At 37.9% G+C, this 24442-nt stretch overlaps 1 pseudogene; it reads right to left on the bottom strand.

Moving 5' to 3' along the window:
• Nucleotides 1–22643: 22643 nt before the first annotated feature.
• On the bottom strand, nt 22644–23670 carry LOC107770271 (protein DOG1-like 3; annotated as a pseudogene).
• Nucleotides 23671–24442: the final 772 nt, after the last annotated feature.

Genomic DNA, 24442 nt, shown 5'->3' with positions numbered 1-24442 from the left:
GGGACTGGAAAAAAGATTCTTACTAAAAATTTGGGGTTTTTCTACTCTCTTGCTCAGTATTCTGTATTGGCCGGCTGAAAGCCAAGGCCATTAGCATCTTGTTACATGTTCTTGGTGTGAGCATTGCCTAGAGTTTATCGAAGCTCTTGGGAACTTTGACGCATCGAGGTTTCTGGGTTCTTATGGATCTTTTGTTCTTTATTGTTGTCCGTTAACTGGTAAGCTACTTGACTCTTGCAATTTCATCCCTATGTGCTTTTGATTTTTACGTATTCTCACCTCTAAAATTCCCGGCTTAATATGTTTTTCTATGTTACTTTTGGTCACGATTTTCATAATTCTACTTTGTTCTGAGTCTTTTAGCATCTAACATTTTCCTAATGCGGCTAGTTCTGAGTATGCCTAAGTCTGACTTGGATAATATGATCATCTTAAGTGTATGGGTGTCTGGATGCTCCCTAATACATGCTTACTTGCTTTGTCCTTAATCTCTATAGTGGATGTTTCATACTCGTGCTAGAACTTCCTGTGTTAATTGTGACATGTTCATCTGCTCTTTTGTCACTCAACATGATCCCCCTACCCCATTAGTGATTGACTAAGATCTTGACAGTTATCTCAACTTGATCTCTCTACCCTGTTTGAACCATTTTGCATCACGACATAACTTAGATCTTCTCTAGTAGATTAGTCTATTATATGAATCCCAGAATACCCATATGTGTTTCTATCACACACTATCCTGAATCTCTGCAATGTCTGTCTTACATGTACAATGTGTTGCAATTGTATTAAAAACCATTTCTATCGACTATGATCTTGCTTCCATGCTAATATGTTTTCCAGTTTGTCTCTTGTTCATTTGATACCTTGTCTCTTCCAGTGTTTATCACAATGTCTAAATACTGATTAGTATGACCCTAGGATGTATGCTATGCTTAATTTGGATCTTTAGGTCTCAACTAGTTTAACTTCATGCATATGTACATGATAATCTATGTATGTATGTAGACTTGTTCTTCTCCTAATTCTCTCAATATGAAGTTGTCTATGTAATACTTTGCTATGTGTGAAATCTTGCTGAACCTACTGGCTTGCTTGATTAGTTGCTCTGTATGATCAACTTTGTGTAGTACTTAATTTTTGTTCTTGTATCACTATCCACTCTCCTTACTTGCTACTCATACTATTCTGAATTCTCATTCTTAGCCGACTGAAAGCCAAGGCTATCTAGGTTCTATTGTTGGCCTCGCTAGTGTGAGCACTGCTCGGGGTCCAATTGATACCCTTGTGAACTCTGACACACTAGGGTTGGTCCTTACTCACTCCCTCAATCTCACACTGTTCCTATTCACTCTATTTCCCCATGTTATGTGTTGTGTACTTGAATTGGATGATTTAAATGGTGCAACACTTGGTGCTGTGGCTAAGCGAAGTGGTTCTGGACACCTCTATGGATCCCTAAGTCATGCATTAAGTGTGGCTCTTTGTTGAAGGCCTGGGTATGGTGTGTAAGAGCTATTGAAGGCCCAGACAATGCTGGGTATTTATTAGGCCTACTGTGGGCCTCGTATCACTGTTATGTAACACTGTTACTTTTACTCATTATTGGCCTATAATAATCTTTGTATAAATAATTGGGGTTGTTAGTAATAAGAAGTGGGGTAGATTTTAATATTTACATGCAATGGGTAGATAACATGCCTATAGGACTTGGTAATATGTTTGCTATATATGTTGTTTGATTACATGAGAATTGTAGAGATCATGACATTAGGGGGAGCACACACACATTACTTGTTTACTATTAATCATGAGTTCAAATGCTATGTCTACTGCTACATGTTTATAGACAGCATACTTATAGGGAGTAAGCACCCCTTCAACTTGCATGATTACTTTCAAATATACTAGAAACCTGCCTATAGGTATAGATGTATTTTCCTTCAATTCGCTTCAGTTATTCACTAGAAATTATGCCTATAGTATTTTTGATAACTTCATTCGTTATTGTATCGCATTGATCACTAGAAATCCTATTTATAGGACTAAGTATAAATGAAATGAGTTCTAATCATCAATCATAGAGATCCTACCTATAGGAAATAATTGCTTGTTAATTGGTTAATACTAGATCATTCAAACACTGCTTCATGCATGTCGTATGAATAATTCTGGGACTCTTTCCCTTGCAGATTCTGTTGTACCCAACTGTGTAGATCACTTAGGCATCACACGTATAGGATTGGTAACTTAACAATTAGCTTATGATACCCGCATGATTCTGTCTATAAGCTATATCCTGCATCTAAAGTTACTTGCATACTTTGATCGCCTAGAAAGCATGTCTATAGGATTCTGCAGATCCCTGATTGGCATATGTTTTTGCGTGCATTTACTGCTTAAGTGCGGAGGAAAATTTGAGTCCTCTTTTTTGCCATATTTGAAGTACAATGTGTTTTGTATGTCGCCTAGTTTTATCATTTTGAGAAGCCTAAGTTTAAGTCTAGAACCACCCTAAATAGAGGTCCAATGCCATCCTGGACCATAGGTATGGAACGGGTAGTGCACGCATAAGGTATGACTTATAATTGAATTAACGCGCTTTAGGTAACAACTTTAACATAGTAATCGGGTAGCAGGAGATGATAGTCTGTGCCCGCTGAATAATATGAGTAAAACCCCATCTTGAGGGAGTTACGAAGTATTATTTATGTTGCACGGGGTGAACCTTTAGGCTAAAAAACTTAGGATCCCCTTCTTCTTTCATATGTTGTTATTAGATCTAAATAGTTATATCCCTATATTCGCACTAAGATCTGATGTTGTAATAAAGTTCTTTGACTTCTGAATTCCCTTTGTTTATTTGATCACCTAGCTTAATCATAATCCACATAATCTTAAGTTCGGCCGGGACCCACAGTTGTGGACCTCGAAGAGTGCCTAACACCTTCTCTTTGAGGTAACTTGAGCCCTTACCCGATCTTTGGTGATGTTGACTAGTTAAAATAGAGTTATTTGCAAATAGGTGCCCTAACGCACCTTAAAATTCGTTAGGTGACGACTCTCCTCTTTTAATACCTCATTTTAAAAGAGTTGTCATACGTCGAGGCCCATTCTCTCGCGAGGAAAATGGGGAGCGACAGTTAAGACTCGCGCGTGCCGCCCCAAATCACATGCATAATTTAATCATTCTGGAGGAACTGATCACTCCCACCATCATGCAAATTCAACCATAGCTAACTGATCCTACTTCCTCTAACTTACCCTGGACTTGCCTTAGGAATAATAATAGCTCCATTCAAAACATGGCGAACTCAATCCGCACTCGTCCTGAGTGATCCTATTTCACAAGACCACATTGTCTCAAAACCCACGAACTATTTCATACCCTCCTTGTGTGTATAATCGTGTCTTCATCTTATATACCCATTCTAATGATTCTTCTATAAATCCAAAGTTACATGTTCCCCTTCCTCTCATGATACCCCATAGACCAAAGATAACACGGAACACTCCAAGCTCGATATTCAACCACACTATGAACTCCAAATCCTTAGGCACCACACCTTAACTTTTGAATCCACTAGGACCGTTATTGAGAGCCACCCTCTCTGACTTGGTCCTTAACATAATCGAACTCCAAGGCTCCACTAGCACATGAAATCCCTCTCAAAGAAGCACCCAGCTGAATCATTTTCCTTATACACCACTTCCACACGAAGCCTAGACTCTGAGTCTTCTCCAAACCTAAACACGAATCGATAAGGCCAAATATTGCACACATTCCTCAAATCCTTTGCTTAATTACTGTTGATGTTATCTTCCCTTAGTCATAGCGACCCATCAATACAGTGATAACTAGAAACCGCACTAGTTGACAATTACACAACCCAATCATAGACGGTGGAGCTGTCCCACTTAGCCTGAAGCTACCATTGTATAACCCCGGAACCCACCAATATTCCTTATCTCCTATTGACATGATCTTGCACAATCAACCCGCCAAATTCCTCGAAATCCTTCCATTAACCATTAATGAACACTCCGAACCACTAGCCACATTTATATATTCAATCTCTTATCGGGTAGCCAGTAGAATTCTTCACAGAAGCTTCGTCAACACCACGCGACTGCTAACCTGCTCACAGGAGATAACCCACATGTGAAAATTACATGCTGACTAGGTATAATTACTAAGAAATCAGTAGACCATCCTGATTCCGAGCTCATTCACCAGCTGTCAAATCCGTTCACTCCTCATGGACAAGGTGCGACAATACATTCTAATCCAAGGTCTTGTTGTATCCTTCTTCATATCAAGCAACTCCTTTCTGTTGTATTAAATCTCCCGCCTTATAATAGACAATATTTTAAATAAGTTTGTAGACCCAATAACCGTCTACCATAATTCCTAAATCACTCTAAACTTTCCTCAAGGCGTGCAACTATCCTAACATAGAGCCCACATGCTACTCTGCCACTCTCCCACTTTGGTCAAACTCACTCATTTAAGCAACTACTCGACTTCTGTTTCCTTACACTTGGACTTCTAGAAGTTTAACCGCCGCATGCCACCTCCCACATGTCCTTCCTCATCCTTCGCTGCCCCGTTGTTGCCTTAAATAAAAATTCATCTCTATAGCACCCAAACCAACAAATCACCGCTAACTCTAAACCTCCCCGAAGATCATCTTCCTTGAGCCATCAACATTAGGATTACCGATTCAATTCTGAACCATTGCACACTGCGATTTCTGACAACTACTTTCCCGACACCATTTGTAATACTCTGCCCCAAGGCGAATTGAAGGAAACCATAACACCAGCGAACTTAACACATTATAACCAATCAAGGATGATGACGCCACATCACATGCGAAGATTCCACCACGCTCAAAAATATCGAGTCCTGCTACTCCATCAACCCAAGTCTGGACATTCTTAGTTCGATTTCCTTTTCTTCGTCGGAAGTAAAATACTGAATCTCTGAATCATGCACTGAGTAACCCTTCGTTTCAAGTCATTCACTGCCCCTAGACATAGGCAAGCATCCTACCATCACCTCAATACTGTGCGATAACAACTCATGAGCATCATAGCAACTTTTGCATAGCCTCAAAGCTCTCAGAAGTACAGCTACTGTGCTGAAATGACAGAATATCCTTCCACAAGGTAATGACAATAGCCCAATCAACTACGTAGGGAGAAACATCCCGCACCACATCTGTAGTACCATTACAATTCCTCAATTCTTGATCGATAGCAAGCGCTTCACGTCGCATAAGGTTGAATGGGAAGGAAATAAAGGCATAAGCCTCAAAGGAATCAAATCACATGATGAGAATCAAGAAGGGAAGTTCTTCTAACAGCCTTGTAGCCTCTCGAAGATAAGTACAGACGTCTCCATACCGATCCGCAAGACTCTACTAGACTCGCTCATGACTCGTGAGACCTAAGTGAACCTAGTGCTCTGATACCATGTTGTCACGACCCAAAATCCGTTAAAGGTCGTGATGGCGCCGGACACCACTGTCAGGCAAGCCAACACTAAATAGTTAATTAAATTCTCATTTTGATATTTTTGAAATCATAAATTTAATTCAATTCAACTAATAAAAGATGAATTTACAGAATAGATACAATATTTTCCAATTTCAATACTAAACATCCCATATTCATCTCAGAACCCGGTGTCACAAGTTCATGAGCATTTTCTAGGAATTTAAAATAAAATACAATAACTGTCCGAAATACAAATTAGGACAGGAAAGAAAATACAATACTCTGAAGGAGACTCTGTTGGCTGCGGATCGTATATAAGATGCAGCTCACCTAAGTCCCCGTAATAATCGTGCTTCTGCGCCCACAAGGACACAAGTCAATGTACCTGCACAAAACATGCAGCAAGTGTAGTATGAGTACGTAAATCAACGTGTGCCCAGTAAGTTTCCCGCCTAACCTCGAAGAAGTAGTGACGAGGGGTCGACTTCGACTCTTACTATGGGTTATAAGTAAATAGAATAATATCATTAAATTAGACATGGATTAATTAATACAGTTGCAAGCCCATTATTCTGAAGTAAGTAAGTAGTTCTCTTATTCATAAGAATTCTCCAAATTGATTTTCCATTATTTAACAATTTATCTCAGGCCGAGAAGACAATATTGATTGTTATAATTTCCAAATCAATCAATTAAATCATGCACAAATCATGTCGAGGTCGTACGGCCCGATCCAATTAAATATTTAAACTGTGCGCTGTTAGAGGGTCGAATGGCGTGAACCATAGATGCATTTATTTACCACCGAGGCGCTCGACCTGATCCACAAATAATAATTATTTTTAAGAAATCACAAGTTTCTCATTTATAGTCAAGTATCTCACACAAACCTTCAAGTAAGTGAATTTAACCTTTTACAATTCTTTTATCAATTTCTATCATGACTAAGTGATTATATTAGCAAGTAAGGGCACAAACATTCCAAGTATAGCATGATACGGGTCCTAAACTACCCTGACAATAGCATAATAATAGCTACGTATGGACTCTCGTCACCTCGTACGTACGTAGCCCCCACAATTACGTACAAACATTTATTAAATTCACATATGGGATTAATTCCCTATTACAAGGTTAGAAATGAGACTTACCTCACTCCGAAGTTTCATAACCGGCTCCCAAGCCATTCAATCAACTCAAATTGATGCCCAACGCTTCAAAACTAGTCAATAAGTAAGCAAATCCATAAATATATATTCTAATACTCATTATAATCCTATTTACAATAATTCCCAACTCCGTTCGAAAAGTCGATAAAATCACCCTCGGTCCCACGTGCCTGGATTCCGAAAGTTTTCGAAGATAATCATTACCCATAACCTTATGAACTCAAACATATGATTTCTATCCAATTCCATAACCATTTTCGTGGTTAAAATCTCCTTTTTATAAAAATCTAGGTTTTTCATATAAACCCTTGATTTCCAAGATTTGCCGGTTATAATCTATCCATAATCTATAAATTTAACTCAAAGTGTGAAGAACTAACTTACCTTCAAGTTTCTAGTTGAAATCCCTTCTCAAAATGCTCCACAATCGCCCAAAACATGAAGAAAATGGGCTAAACATAACAACAAAACTAAGAATCATACCCCAAACCAAATTGATTCAACTTAGAAATTTTAAATTCTTCAAACTTACTACGAACGCGCCAAAATATACTTATACTACTCGGAGTGACACTACATTTTGTGTGCAAGTCTTAAATCAAGATACGGACCTACTCCAACTTCCGGAATCGGATTCCGAACACGATATCAAAAAGTCCACTCCCAGTCAAACTTCTCAAAAACCTTCAAATTTCGAACTTTAGCCAAATGACTCCAAAATGACCTACGAATCTCCAAATCCACTTCCGGACGCACTCCCAATACCGGAATCGCCATACGGAGCTATTCCCAGACTCAAAATTCCAAACGAACATCGATAACATCGAAATACACTTCAACCCACTAACTTCCACAATAGGTGTCGAAACGCTCCCGGCGCATCCAAAACCCGATCCGAACATACGCCCAAGTCCGAAATCATCATACAAACCTGCTGGAACCTTCAAATCCCAATTCCGAGGCCGTTTACTCTAAAATCCAATCTTAATCAATTCCTGCAACTTAAAGCTTTCGAAATGAGAACTTTCTTTCCGATCCAACTCCGAACTTCCCGAAATTCAATTCCGACCATACGCACAAGTCATAATCCCTGAAGTGAAGTTGCTCATGGCCTCTAACCGACGAACGACGCGCTAGAGCTCAAAATAACCGGTCTGGTCATTACAAATTTTGATCACGCATTTGGGCATGGAATTGGAATTGGAATAAATCATTTATTTGAGTTCGTATTGTTAAGGGTAATGCTTATGTTTGGAAATTTTTAGAATCCGGTTAGGTGGGCCCGAGGGTGACTTTATCAATTTTTCGAGCGGAGTTGAAATTTTAGAGTATATGTTCATGGAATTTTACATTTATTTACTAGTTTTTGAGCGACGGGCACCGGTTTGAGTTGTTAGAAAAGCTTTGGAGCCGGTTATAGAACTTCAGAGCGAGGTAAGTCTCTTTTCTAACCTTGTAAGAGGGAATTAACCCCATAGGTGAATTGATATAATGTGTGCTGCATACGCACGAGGTGACGAGAGTCTGTACGTAGCTACTAATTATGCTTATGTCCGGGTAGTCTAGGATCCAAATCATGTTATACTTGCGATTTTGCACCCTACTTGTTAATTTAATTGATTAAATCGCATTGGAACTTGATAAAGGAATTGCAAAAGGTTAAATTTAATTTATTTGAGTTTCGGATGGGTCACTTGACCGTTAATGAGAATTGGTGTTTCTTTGAAATTTAACCTCTTAATAATCTTGAATCGGTTGTTTATAAAGTATTTTTTCTTCTCGTGGAGCGGGCCGAATGCCTCGGTAGCAGATAGATGCATCTATGGTTCATGTTGATCGACCCTCGGTAGTGCACAATTTATATATTTATATATTGGATCGGGTCGTACGACCTCAGCATAATTCGTGCGCAATAATTCTTGGAGTCCAATTATAATTGAAATTGTTTCATTGGCTCGAGAGATTAATTTGTTAAATGATGAAAATTAATTTGGAATTTACTATCAGTGAAAGAATTATTTATTTATTCCTTGTTATGGAGTTTTCAGATGTATTTACATAATCCATGCTTTATTATAATTTCAGAATTTTATTATAGACCATAGTAAGTGTCGAAGTCGATCCCTCGTCACTACTTCTTCGAGGTTAGACTAGATATTTACTGGATACACATTGTTTTATGTACTCATGCTACACTTGCTGCACACTTTGTGCAGGTACATATATGTCTAGTGGTCTTGTGGGCGCGACTATTGCGGGGACTTAGGTGAGCTGCATCTCATGTTACGAGACCGCATCACACAGAGTCTCTATCAGAGTCATTTACATTCTCCTGTCTAATTTACATTCCAGACAGATGTTGTATTTTATCATATTTCCTAGTTGATACTCATGCACTTATGACACCGGGTTGTGAGGGTTCCTACTGATGTTTAGTATGGTAGTTCACGTAATTATCATCGTTTTACCCTGTAAATTCTATTTTATTTTATTTAATTAATGGAAATTATGATTTCAAAAGGAATAAAAAATGAGTAATTAGGTTAATCATTCACCGTTGGCTTGCCTGACGGCAGTGTTAGGCGTCATTACGACATTTAGTGGATTTTGGGTCGTGACAGCTTGGTATCAGAGCATTAGGTCCACTTGGGTCTCACGAGTCATGAGCAAATCTAGTAGAGTCTTGCGGATCGATACTAAGACGTCTGTACTTATCTGCAAGAGGCTATAAGGTTGTTAGGAGCACTTCCCTTCTTGATTCCTCATCATGCAATTTGATTCATTCGAGGCTTATGCCTTATTTTCTTCATATTTATTCTTGTACGGTGTTGAGCACTCGTGTCAATTGGGCATCAAGGAGTTGCAGTGGTACTACAGACGTGGAGCAGGATATTTTTTCTTGCGCATTTAAGCAAGCAATTATCGTCTTCTTACCGAAGGATGTTCTGTCATTTCAGCTTAGTAGCTGTATTTTTGATAGGATCGAGGCTACACGCAGATTGTTATGATGTTCAGACGTTGTTATCGCACAGTGTTAGTGTAATGGTGCGGTGTTTGTTTATATGTCGAGGCAGTGAATGACTTAAAATGAGGATTTCTCAGCACATGATTTACAGGTTCAACGTTTATTTCCAGCAAAGGGAAGGCAATCGGACTATGAATGTTCAGGTTTAGGTTGATGGAGTAACGAGACTTGGTATTTTCGAGCGTGGCAGAATTTTCATCTGTGATGTGGCATCATTGTCCTTGTTTGAATGTATTAAGTTCACTGGTGTTATGGTATTCTTCAATTCGCCTTTGGGGCAGGGTATTGTGAAAGGACGCTGGGGAAGCGGTTGTCAGAGATAGCGGTGTGCAGTGGTTCAAAATCGAATCGGTGTTTCTAATGTTGATGGCTCGAGAACGATGATCTTCTAGGAGGTTTAGAGTTGGTAGCAATTCACTAGTTCTTGTGCTACAAATATGGATTGGATTTGTGGAAACATTTGGACAGCGAAGAATGAGGAAAGACATGGAGGGAGGTGTGTCGCGGTGGTTGAATTATTAGCATGTCAAGTATGAAAAGAAGAGGTCGAGAAGTTACTTGAAGAAGATGGTTTAGCCAAAGTGGGAGTGACAGAGTAGCGTATGGATTCTGTGGTAGGATAGCCACATGACTTGAGAAAAGTTTAGAGTGATTTGGGATTCATGGTGGACAGTGACTAGGTCTACGGACTTAATTTGGAATGTTGGCTACTATACTGAGGAAAATTGGATACGACAGAAAGGAGTTTGCTTGATATGAAAAGGAATGTAACATGACTTCGGATTGGAATGTATTGTCTCACTTTTAGTTGATGTCAATGGGGAGTTAACGGACTTGTATAGCTGGTGAATGAGCACGGGCCCATGAGGGTTTACTGATTTCATAGTAATTGTACCCAGTGCAATGTCGTTGGAGGATATCAGCATGGAATTTCTACAGATGGGTTATCTCCTGTGAGAAGGTTAGGGGTTGCGTGGTGTTGATAAAGCTTCTACGAAGAATTCTACTGGCTATCTGATAAGAGGTAGAATATGTGAATGTGGCTAGTGATTCAGAATGTTCATGAAATATTTAACAAAAAGATTCTGAGAAATTTGGCGGGTTGATTGTGCGAGATCATGGTAATTGGGAAGGAGGAATCTTGGTGGGTTCCAGGATTATGAAATTGTAGCTTCAAGCTAAGTGGGGGAGCCCCACCTTCTATGCTTGGATCACATAGTTGTCTGCTTGTGCAGTCTCTGGTCATCGTTGTATTGGCGGGTTATTATGACTAAGGAAAGAAAAACATCAGTGGTAATTCGAGCAAAGGATTTGAGGAATGTGTGTTATACTTGGCCTTATCGATTCATGTTCATATTTTGTGAAGAATCAGAGTTTCTGCTTCTAGTAAGTGTAATGTACAAGGAAAAAGAATTCAGTCGGGTGCTTCTTTGATAGGGTGTTCCCGCGCTAACATCGCACTAGAGTTTGGCTTATATTTGGGACCAAGTCAGGGTGGGTGACTCTCAACAGTGCTCCTAGTGGGTTCAAGAATTTAAGTGTAGTGCCTAAGGACTTGGGATGTTCTATTTTATCACTGGGTATGCAGTACAGTATTAGAGGAAAAGAGGAAATAGTTTCGGATTTGTGAAAGGTCTTGCAGAATGGGTGAACCAGTTGGAGATGTTGTTGTACGTGTAAGGAGAATATGAGATGATTCATGAGTAATAAGAGGTTGTGGTCTCGTGATGCGGGTCACTCGGGATGAGTACAGATTTAGTTCGTTCACATTTTGAAGAACTATTATTATTATTATTATTATTATTATTATTATTATTATTATTATTATTATTATTATTATTATTATTATTATTATTATTATTATTTCTAAGGCATGTCGAGAATAAATTGGAAGAGTTGGGTCGGTTAGTAATGGTTGAATCGGTATGATCATGTCAGCGATCAGTTTCATCGGCGTGAAGTTATACATGTAGTTTGTGGTTGTACATTTGGGCTTGAGCGCCACCACAACTTGATTGATTTGGGAGGTATTTGATTCAAATGGCTTTATTGTGTAAATAGATTCCAGAAGAGTTATGGTGGTTTAGATCACGACTCGAGGTTTGTATTTTCCTGCGGGTTGAGAATTCAGTTGCGTGTTGTGTTGGTTCTTCTGAAATGAGCTGAGTGAAAGTTTTCTAGCCAAGGAAGTTTTTATTTTACTAGTAGTTCAGGAGTTATGATGAGTTCTGGTAATCTCGTATAGCGACATGATAGGTGTAGTGAGAGGCATGGGGATTGGAAGTTGAGAATCAAGGTTGCGGTTCAGTGCTTACAAGAATGTCACTGGCTCGGATAAGCAGGGGTGAAATTCAAATGTTCAGAGTAAGCTGGCATTTTATTCAGTGCTACCTGAGAATGGTGTTACGTGGAAGAGGCTTTGTGTATTGACTTGCGGATTTTTGATTCGTTTTACAAAATTTGAACGATTTGTGGTATGGATGTGCGGACCTTGCTACTTGAGCGGAAGGTCGTGGGAGCGTACCTCACGGGGGATTTGTATAAGTGTGACATGTTAGTCACTTGATTGTTATAGATTGAAACCGAGTATAGAGGTTATGGTAATATCGCAAATGCAAGAGTTGATGCATGCAAGGCGTTCTATTCCTTGGGTTGTGGACCGTGTGAGTTTGTTCTGAATTTGACGGATGTTCTTATGTGTCATGAATAGGTCATTGTGGGTCCATGAAAGGTTATTTTCCCAGCATGGTATGATCAGAATCTGTTTGCGGCTCGTTGATGGGTCTAAATATGGGTGTGTGCTCTACACCAGGCCGGGTGGGTTCATTCAACATAGCGTTTCTTATGGAGGAGTCTTCGAACATTGGATGTTATTTTTGTTGTCAACTATTTCATGTAATACTCTATTGTGCCATGTGGGTTGTGAGACAACTTGATTATTCGCACATGTGTTGAGGTCTCGCACAGCTGTAGTGTTATGTGAGCAGGATGCCTCTCGAGATGCAGGTCACATATCGCACCTTAGTTGTGCTTGAGTTTCGTAACATATGGTGCTATCCGTCTCCCCAGGATTTGTATTATTCCCTTGGTGTGCTTATGATTGATATTCGGACATTTCGTGAGTATAAGCACTACAGATTAATGTGTGTTTTCTTTAGATTATCATGTGCGGGTAAGGTGGCACGCCGCCACAGGTATATTTTTTAGATCGAGTGGCACGCTGCCATGGATATGTTGTGTGGATCGGGTTGCGCGCCGCAACATCATCATGTTTGGATCGGGTTGCACGCTACAACAGTGAGATGTTAAGCACGATTCTTTATATTCATTTTGGGTGTCCTGTTTCTTACCTCTGAGAAAGGCTTATAGTATTTGATGGCCATTTTATTCGTTACGCCGGCTGGATAGTTCTTTTCCAGAGTTCGTTCTTCCTTATGTGTCATATTCCAGTTGTAGCTTGTGGGCGCATTGAAGGTGTCATATGAAATCTTAGATAGTGTCTACGGTGGCTTATTGTCAGAGCAGCTTATACTGGGTGAGACCAGATTATTGGACCTGAGATTAGTGCGATCAGAATTATATAAGGCATATTAAAAGGCAAATATCGTTATTTAGTTCAGAATGAGGTAATGGTTCTTGTCAGGAGGAGAGACTCAATGATTTGTTGATTCGGTAGGTGGTTATGAATTTCTGCACATCTCCTTCGTCGTGGCAGTATTGCAAGAGTTAGAACACGACTTATATGCGTCATGAGATGTGTTGTGGGCATCAAATTCGTGGAATTTCGGTTATTGGTGTCAGATGATGATATTATAGTCATGTGAATTATGCGGTGCATGGTGTGAATTCAGTAAGGGTATACAATCATGTTTTGGTACAGGGTGTAGTGACTGATACGGTATTCGTATGTTGAAAGCAGGCCTGGTAAAGGATTTCAGATGTTAGAATTTGGCTCTAAGGCTTATTTGACTAAATAATAGGGAGGATCTTTAGAATGGCTCGAGCTAATGTGCTCAACTGGGTTGTGGTGGCACGGGTAGGTGCACGAGGTGTTAAACAGTGATTTTGGACACCTCCGGAGCAGTTCTTAGCACGTTCGAGGACGAACATATGTTTAAGTGGGAGAGAATGTAACGACTCGACCGGTCATTTTGAGCTCTAGCGCGTCATTCAGTAGTTTATGGCCTTGAGTATCTTCCCTTCATGTATTATGACTTGCACGTGTGGTCGGAATTGAATTTTGGGAAGTTCGAAGTTGATTCGGAAGGAAAATTCTCATTTCGGAAGCTTAAGTTGGAAGAATTGACTAAGGTTTGACTTTTGAGTAAACGACCTCGGAATCGGGATTTGAAATAGGGGTCGAATCTCAATTCCGGAAGTTGGAATAAGTCTGTGATGTCATTTGGGACTTGTGTGCAAAATGTGAAGTCATTCCGGATTGATTTGATATGTTTCGACACAAGAGATAGAGTTTGGAAATTTGGAAATTTATAAGCTTGATTCGAGGCGCGATTCATGATTTTGATGTTGTTTGATGTGATTTGAGGCCTCGAGCAAGTTGGTGTCATGTTATGGAACTGGTTGGTGTGATTGGACGGGGTCCCGGGGGACTCGAGTGTGTTTCGGGATGGTTTTGGGTCATTTTCCCCATGTTTTGCTGCAACTAATGTTGGTTCTGGTGTCCTTCATCGTGAACGCGTGGAGGCGATCGCGTTGGCAAAAAAGGATTTCTGGGCTGAAGGAGATTACTCATCGTGAACGCGGAGGAGAGCCTGAGGAACCTACGCGAACACGTAGAAGGAAATGGAGGAGTTGGGCCTGTGGCCGGTTGGCCTACGCGAACACGAGGCCTACCCTGCAAACGCGAAGCAGTGGGGATGGAAGTCTTTGTGAATGCGGTATGTGTAACGCGAACACGAAGCAGAGATTTTTGGTCCAGGTCTGTTTGGCCTTCGCGATCGGAAAGAGGAAGGAACTCGGCAGTGGGGTTATATTTCGGGACTTAGTCCATTTCTCTCACATTTGCATATGGTTGGGCGATTTTTGGAGAGCTTCAAAGGGAGATTTTCATCAAGCAACACAAGGTAAGTGATTCCCACCTATTTCAAGTTAAATACTTGGATTATATATAGATTTTAACATGTAAATTCATGGAAAATTAGTAGAAGTTTGAGATTTTGGTAGAAAACCTAGAAATTGGTATTGTTGGCTTTTGATCAAGCATTTGAGCATGGAATTGGGAATAAATCAGATTTTTGAGTTCGTAGTGTTATGGATAATGATTATCTTCGGAAATTTTCGGAATCCGGACACGTGGGCACGATGGTGACTTTATCAATTTTTCGAGCGGAGTTGGAAATTTTTGTAAATTAATTTATTATGAGTATTAGAGTATATGTTCATGGAATTTCACATTCATTTACTACTCTTTGAGCGTCGGGCACCGGTTTGAGTTGTTAGAAAACCTTTGGAGCCGGTTATGGAACTTCGGAGCGAGGTAAGTCTCTTTTCTAACCTTGTAAGTGAGAATTAACCCTATAGGTGAATTGATTTAATGTGTGCTTCTATTTGTGGGGGCTGCGTACGCACGAGGTGACGAGAGTTCGTACGTAGCTACTAATTATGCTTATGTCCGGGTATTCTAGGACCTAAATCATGTTATACTTGCGATGTTGCACCCTACTTGTTAATTTAATTGCTTAAATCACATTGGAACTTTATAAAGGAATTGTAAAAGGTTAAATTTCATTTAATTGAGTTTCAGACATGTCACTTGACCATTAATGAGAATTGGTGTTTCTTTGAATATTAAACTCTTAATAATATTGAATTGGTTGTTTATAAAGTATTTTCTCTTCTCGTGGAGCGGGCCGAACACCTCGGTAGCAGATAGATGCATCTATTGTTCATGTCGTTCGACCCTCGGTAGTGTACAATGTATATATTTGTATCAGTTCTTGGAATTTACTTTCAGTGAAAGAATTGTTTATTTATTCCTTGCTATCGCGTTTTCAGCTGTATTTACATAATCCATGCTTAATTATAATTTAGGAATTTTATTTATAGCCCATAGTAAGTGTCGAAGTCGACCCCTCGTCACTACTTCTTCGAGGTTAGACTAGATACTTACTGGGTACATGTTGTTTTACGTACTCATGCTACACTTGTTGCACATTTTGTGCAGGTACATATATGTCTAGTGGTCTTATGGGTGCAGAGGCGCTGCTATTGCGGGGATTTAGGTGAGCTGCATCCCATGTTACGAGTTTGCAACACACAGAGTCTCCATCAGAATCATTTACATTCTCCTGTCTAATTTGCATTCCAGACAGATGTTGTATTTTATCATATTTCCTAGTTGATGCTCATGCACTTGTGACACCGGGTTTTAGGGGTTCCTACTATATGTTTAGTATGGTAGTTCTCGCAATTATCATCGTTTCACCCTTTAAATTCTATTTCATACTATTTAATTAATGAAAATTATGATTTCAAAAGGAATAAAAATGAGTAATTAGGTTAATCATTAACCGTTGGCTTGCCTGACGGTGGTATTAGGCGCCATCACGACCTTTAATGGATTTTGGGTCGTGGAAAAAGGATTCCTTTACTCCACTAATAGAAATAAAGATTTCTTAAACTATAATGAGGGTAAATAGTTTAAAATAATTAGTGGAAATATCATTTAGATAAAAGTCCATGTCTTTATGATATATGTAAATATGTTCTTATATTAATGCCTTTTCTTTTCTATATTTTAGATTTCTCAGTATGCTTATCATATCACTACGTGAAATTCTTGAGACCAACAAGTTGGTAGGACTAAACTTTGATGACTGGTATAGAAATTTTAGAATTGTTTTCATGCATGAAAAGCTCAGTGATATGATCGTTAAGCCTGCAAAGATAGTCCCACCAGAGAATGATGTTGAAGGTACCAAGGTTTATCAGAAATACTTGGGAAAATGTCTTGCTATTAAACACATCATTCTCGCTTCTATGAGTTCTGAACTCTAGAGGAAACATTAGAATATGGATCCAACTGCAATCATTGAACATCTTAAGAAGATGGTTGATACACAGTTGGACATTGCAAATTCTCCAGTTGGACCACATGTCAATCATGTGATTGATCTTATCAAAGAACTTGAGAAGTTGGGGTGCAAGCTTGGTAAAGAGCTTTCTGAAGATTTGATCTTGCAGTCAGTATATGATGCTGAATGTTTTCACTGTAAGAAGAAAGGGCATTGGAAGAGAAACTGCAAGGAATATCTTTCAACTCTAAAGGATAAGAAACAAGGTGAGACATTAATGAAAAATATTTTCAAGGTTTCTTTAGCTACTAATAATTCTTCATTGTGGGTATTAGATACTGGCAGTGGTTATAACATCTGCAATATGTTGCAAGGGTTCAAAATAAGTAGGAGGCTGAAGAAAGGAGAAGTTAACCTACAAGTTGGAAATGGTGCAAAAGTTGCAGCCATAGTTGTAGGATCAATTTCTTTAATAATTTCTCCGGATAAAGTACTTATGCTGGATGATTGTTATTATGTTTCTAAATTTATTTCAAACATAATTTTAGCTTCTATGTTGGACAAGCGTGGATTTTGCATTAACATAGGCTATGGTAATTCTCTATTTATTATGGTAATGATTTATATATAAACGGTTATCTCTAACATGATGTTTATGTCTTACCTAATGTGAATGCTAATTCGATTATCATGTTTCTAGTCTTAAGAGGAAAAGAGATGATCAAGTAAATCATACATACCTTTGGCATTGTAGGCTTGGTCATATTGGAGAGAAAAGAATTAACAAGTTGTACAAGGAAGAGTACCTTGATAAGTATGATTTTGAATCATATCCAACTTGTGAATCTTGTCTCAAAGGAAAAATGACCAAATCTCCATTTAGTGAAAGTGGAGAAAGAGCTTCTCAATTATTGGGACTAATTCATACAGATGTTTGTGGGCCCAGAAAATTCAAGATAGAGGTGGATATTCTTACTTCAACACCTTCACTGATGATATGTCAAGATATGGATTTGTGTATCTTATAAAACACAAATCTGAATCTTTTGAAATGTTCAAAAGGTTCCGTAGTAAAGTTGAGAAATAGACTGGTAAAAGTATTAAAATACTAAGGTCTGATAGAGGTAGAGAATATCTTAGTGAATATTTTACTAGGTATCTCAAAGAGAATGGGATTCTCTCATAGTGGACACCTCCAGGAACACCACAACACAATGGTGTGTCTGAAAGGAGAAATTGAACCTTATTATATATGGTGAGATATATGATGGAGTTCACTGATTTTCCAATAAATTTATGGGGATATACTTTGGAAGCAGTAACATACTTACTTAATAAAGTTCCCACTAAGTCAGTCTCTACAACACCACATGAGATATGGAAAGGACGTAAGACTAACCTTAAGCATATTAAAGTTTGGGGTTGTCTAGCTTATGATAAGAGACTGCAGTCTAATAAACTTGACTCAAGATATGATAAGTGTAGGTTCATTGAGTATCCCAAAAAAACAGTGGGATATTATTTCTAGCACCCTTCTGACCATAAAGTGTTTATGGCTAGAGGAGCAACCTTTTTGGAAAGGGAATTTCTTTTGGAAGAAAATTATAGTGGAGAAATAGAACTTGATGAAGTTCAAGAAACTAATGAATCAACACAAAATCAAGATCATGAGACACAAGTTGAAGAACCTTTATTTGATGTTTTGAAGTTGACAAGGAAGTTTCCATCTTCAATGATTGAAGTTCAAGAACTAAATGTAGTTCAAGAACAGGTTAATGAACCAGTTCCAAACCAAATTGAACAACAACCAAATCCAGCACAAGGTGAACAAGTTGTACAAGCACCTCTTAAAAGGTCTACACGAGAATGTCATGTACCAACTAGATTAAATATAATGGTACAAGATGATGTATCAAGTGAGGTTGATCATAATGATGATGACCCTAATACCTATGAAGAGGCTATACAAAGTTCTGACTATGAGATATGGAAAAAGGCCATGGAATCCGAAATGGAATCCATGAAGGAAAATAAAGTATGGACTTTAATTGTACCTTCAAAGGATATAAAACCTATAGGTTGTAAATGGATTTTAAAGAAAAATTTTGGAGCAAACGGAAAGGAGGAAACCTACAAAGCCCGTCTTGTTGCCTAGGGATATCGTCAGAAAGAAGGAGTTGACTATGACGAGACTTTCTATCCCGTGGCAATTCTCAAATCAATTCGGATTTTTCTTGCTATAGCAGCATACTATGATTATGAAATATGGCAAATGGATGTGAAAACAACTTTCCTTAATGGTGAGCTAGAAGAGGATGTGTACATATCACAACCTGAAGGTTTCACATCTCTGCCTGATCATAATAAAATTTGCAAGCTACTGAGATCCATTTATGAACTAAAGCAAGCTTCTCGAAGTTGGAATATTCGCTTTAACAAGACAATTGAAAAGTTCAATTTTGTTAGATGCGAAGAAGAACATTGTGTGCACAAAAAGGTTAGTGGGAGCACAATTATATTATTAGTATTGTATGTTGATGATATATTTCTCATAGGGAATGATATACCGACACTGCAAAGTACCAAAATTTGGATATCTGAACAGTTCACTATGAAAGATTTGGGAGAAACAGCTTATATATTGGGAATAAAGATCTATAGAGATAGATCGAGGAAGCTGCTTGGGCTTTCTCAGTCTTTGTACATTGATACCATCTTAAAGAGGTATAACATGGATAATTCTAAAAGAGGCTATCTACCAATAGGCACTGAAATTACTCTCAGTGGGGAGGATTGTCCTAAAATACCTGAAAAGAGAGAACGCATGAGTAGGATCCCATACGCTAGTGCAGTGGGAGCTATCATGTATACCATGACATGTACACGTCTTGATGTGGCTTATGCACTAGGAGTGACTAGCCGATATCAGGCAAATCCTAGTGAGGAACATTGGAAGGTGGTGGAGACCATTCTTAAGTACTTAAGAAGGACTAATGACCAATTCCTCATTTATGGAGATTCTGAGTTGAAACTTAAAGGTTATACTGATGCAAGTTTCTCTTCAGATAGAGATGATAGCAAATCTATTTCTAGTTATGTATTCATCTTAAATAGTGGTGCAGTTAGTTAGAAAAGTTCCAAACAAGCTACAGTAGCTGATTCAGTGACTGAAGCAGAATATATAGCAGCTAGTGAAGTTGTATGGATTAAAAAGTTCTTAACTGAACTTGGTGTGGTTCCTTCAATAGAAGGTGCAGTTCCATTGTTGTGTGACTATACTGGAGCTATTACTCAAGCAAAAGAACCAAGATCACACCAAAAATCCAAACACGTTCTGCGAAGGTATCACTTGATAAGAGAGATCATTGAACGTGGAGACGTCGAGATTCAAAAGGTTGATGGAAAAGAAAATGCTACAGACCCATTCACTAAAGCTCTTGGCGCAAAGGAGTTTGACAAGCACAAGTGGAAATTGGGAATGAAGTACATAGCGATTGGCTCTAGTGCAAGTGGGAGATTGTTAGAGATATAGTAGATATGCCCTAGATCCAATATCATACTTGATGATTTGAACATATTTTTTTGAACATTATTTGATATAAAAATATATGGCATTTGATATTCTTTTATCATAGTTATTATTAATTATTTGATTATTTAATAAGATACTTGATTAAATTTTGAGACTTACCATCGTGATGGAGATCATGATAATGAGAGTGAGGTTTCTTATAATTTAATCTAATTATTGTTCTTAATCGTAGGATTATTAATTTGGACATTAGTAATCCGGTTAGATCAATATTTATGTGATCGTCTTTATGGGATAAAGATTAGTTGATCTCATTAACTAAATCGCATGGATAGATGATGCATATAGAGATATGATTATTGAACCGACTCATTAGATAATTCCTAATGGTTAGAATTACCATAAACTATCAATAGGATATTCTCTTGAAGAATGTGATGTAAGAGTTTCCTTTGATCTGAGATCGTCATAGTAATTGACAAGTTATTTATTGTACTTTGATACTAGACACTTATGGCCCTAGGACAATAATTGAAAGGACATTGGGTATGATTAAATGCTTGTAGAATTAGTGATTGATCAAGATGGAATCTGTCAACTCTTGGTAATGAGTTTAAGCTCCATGTTGAAATGAATTATAAACGACCAAACTAAGACCTTGGCTAGGGAAATTGAATGAAAGAAGAAAAGAGTTTCTTAGGTCATTCAATGGTCGATTATATTTGACAGTAGAACCATATCCTAGGGTGATCCAAAGTTATAAGGACAAAAGGAATTACTACATTATTCTTCTACTGGTTCTTGAGAGTAAGTTGTATACTTCATTTTATCCGTCGTTAGGGAGTGTTGCTAGACGCCACCCGTGATTAGTATATTGATGTGATCAATTTACTAGCGGCTTAATATTGAACCTATGGGTCGCACACTAACGAGTATTCTAATCTTTGCTAAAGGATTAATTAACTTATTATTTGACAATTGAATTAAAGAATTTAATTAGTCAAATAAATAAAGTTATTAGTCCATGTGAAATATTATTATACTTTTTGCTAGCACATGGAATATAATTAATATTGTGAACAAATCAAAATTTTTTATTTGAAATTGAAAATTAAATTATATCTCTTGATTGAAATATATATATATAGTCCAATTTAGAATTGGACTCACGTATAAAGTCCAAAAAAGGGACGTGACGATCACGCAATTCCCATTAGGAATGGGGTTCTTTTTTCTTTTTCGGGGCAACAAAGTATGCATTAACCAAACCCAACAGTCAATGGTACAAAACCAGATGAAGCCTCGTTGACAATCCAAACGGGAAAGTTGTCAAACCAAGAGACTTCACTAAGTAGTGAGAAAGAAAATTTAGCTAACTTATGGCTACAAGTATTAAACCCTCTACTAAGATACTTAAAAAATACATCAATCAGTTGTTGCTGAAGCGCCCAAATATCTTCGCAAACAGTATTAATCTCCCATGAAGGACCTCCGCTTCCATTAAGCATTTGAACCATTGTTAAAGAATCAGACAAAATATGTATATTCTTTAATTCACACTTTACCGTCAGTTGAATTGCTTTTTTTATTGCCAACGCTTCAACTATTATGGCTTTTTCAATAAAATAAATTGGACTACCATAGTCATAAAACACGTCACCATTAACCTTTAAGGCTACCATTAGGAATGGGATTCGAATTTCCAATTATAAGAATTATGGAAAAGGCCAACTAGTGAATTGGTCTTCACGTGAGTAACGACCTTGGTCTTTTCCTTTAACCTAAAGGGAAAGGATTGGTGTCCGTATACATATACTTCACCCAATTAATCGTGGCTAAGTGAGTTATTCTAAGATGCCCCAAAACCAAGAAATATTCTTGACAAGAATTCTTGTTCTTTTTATTTTAAGTTGAAGTTTTTTAGAAAAATTTTAACACAATATTTTCATTCAATTTGTTCGTGAGTTTCATTAATTAAAAAGTTGATAAAAAAGATCGGACTCGATGTGGATATGCATAAAATTTTTGTACTATCGAAGAATTTTTGAAACGAGACTCTCTTCACCAGGTACGTCTTAGATCCAATCTTTGACATGTAAATAAATTTTAAACACGAAAAAATCTGTCTAAAATTATTATTATCTTTCGCCGTGTGTTAAGAAAATCTATATGCTATCCTTTACTTAATACATTACATTCCAAACGTGAATGGTCAGTTGATCTTACACTTTGATAAATACGACGTCAAAGCAGCTCACACGACATTTTTAATGAACAAAAGTAGTAGTCTTTATAGCCTCACAACTAATTAAAATACACGACTTATAACACACATGAAAAAACAAAGAGCAGGCTGCTATACATGACAAAACAAATTAAAGCATCAAACCTTTTTTTTGGTTCAAAAACTAGAACTCCTAGAAAACAAATTCATCAAACTAGAATTATCCAACCATACACCCAAACATGCTTTTTTTTTCCCATCAGTTGGCAAAAGAAAAAACCTAATAGACCAAGTTATTAGTTGTTATGCTCGTGATCCCTCTTCTTTCCCCATTGTTTCAAAGAAAGCCTAATCTTCTTGGCTGCTGCTAAGTATTCCACCGCCTGAGCCGGTATAAGTATGCTCACAATTTGCTTCAGTGTCTTCATCCTCAACTTATCAGCTTCTTCCATTACTGTTGCCATATTGTGGCTATGCTTATCAAAATCTTCATCTGCATTCTCATGATCTTTCATCATCTTGCTGGCTAATGGCTGGTCGACTATGTCTTCTTGCAAGCTAGCCAATTTTGAACAAAGCTTCCTCTCTTCTTGAATCGTCTTTGTCTGCAGCTTGTCGATTACGGTCATTTGTGCCGTCGTTAACCCGTGAAATTCGCCAGTTTTGATCCCCTGAAGGAACTCAGTGAGATGAGACTCAATTTCCATTACGCTGAGAGCGTAAATAAGACGTATAAAAGAAGATGGTATGCAGCCACCGATCATAGGACTGAGTTCTCCAATGGAGTGCATGCAGATGCGGATTCAGGATTTAAACCCTATGGGTTCAACTTTTAAAATCTTTAGTATTGAACTCATTATATTTTTAAAGTTATGGGTTCATCTTTACTATTTTTATAATTTTAATAATTTTTTACATGTAAATTTTTATTTCGCGTCGAAAGTTAGTACAAAGAATGGTGATGCGTCCTTTTGAGCTAGGCGGCTACGATTGTTACAGTAGTCTTGGAAGTTGTTTATTATCTTTTCAATGAGTTGTTTGAGTTTATGTTCATCTTTGACGCCGTTTTTAACCTGAGCTGCAGCTTGTTCAAGTTCTATTAGTTCTTCATGTTGAAGATTCAACCAAGATTCGTGTAGGCATTCCTCCTCCTTTCGATCACTGTTGTTTGAACTTGACATTTCTTTTCTCAAGAGTACGTTGAACAATGCTTTTCTTTTTTTGCGCATGGATATGTAGGTATGCCACTATATATAAGGCTCAATCAGCTGAAAATGACAAAAAGGAAAAAAGGAAAACAAATCTTGTAAAGGGACAAAAAAGCAAGTGGTATCCTAATTAGGAGCTAGTATAATTCTTTTTCCACGCTGGGATATTTACGTGAAGTTGTGCTTAAATTAAACCGCGATATTTGTTTTATCTAGACTTGTTAGGTTGCCAACACTTTATTATTTTTTTGCACATATCGAGGGTGTCATTGGCACAACATGTGTCCAACCTCTTTATTTTCTTAGTCCAAAAGATTACTAATGTCAACTAAAAAATACTAGTATTACAGGGAGTTGGTAGTGCCCTTGGCAGAGTACAATGGTACTTGGTAGCATAAGAGCTAGTACGTGCAGGGTTATTAGTTACTACTACTCGCAACCTTGCTTTTCACTGCTCAGTTAGTAATCTTATTCACCCAAAGCACTTCAATAAAAGACAGTCTGATATGAATATTACAATTACACTCGTTTAACTACTCATGCAATTAGTGACCGAAAAATAGAAAAGAAGCTCTCAAAATATATACAAAGAAAAAGAAAAAGAAAAAGGAAACTCAAAAAAAAAGAGGGGGGGGGGGGGTGGGGGGCGTGTCTATCACGTGACTTTCTTATTCAATGCATTATGAAGCTGGGAATAAGATAAGAGAGAATATTCCAAGTGAAAGAAAAGGTAAAGAACAAGTTG

This window comes from Nicotiana tabacum, chromosome 17, assembly GCF_000715075.1.
Source record: "Nicotiana tabacum cultivar K326 chromosome 17, ASM71507v2, whole genome shotgun sequence".
NCBI lineage: Eukaryota > Viridiplantae > Streptophyta > Magnoliopsida > Solanales > Solanaceae > Nicotiana > Nicotiana tabacum.
The sequence above is the reverse complement of the archived record's forward strand: the minus strand, read 5'-3'. Positions and strand labels throughout refer to the sequence as shown.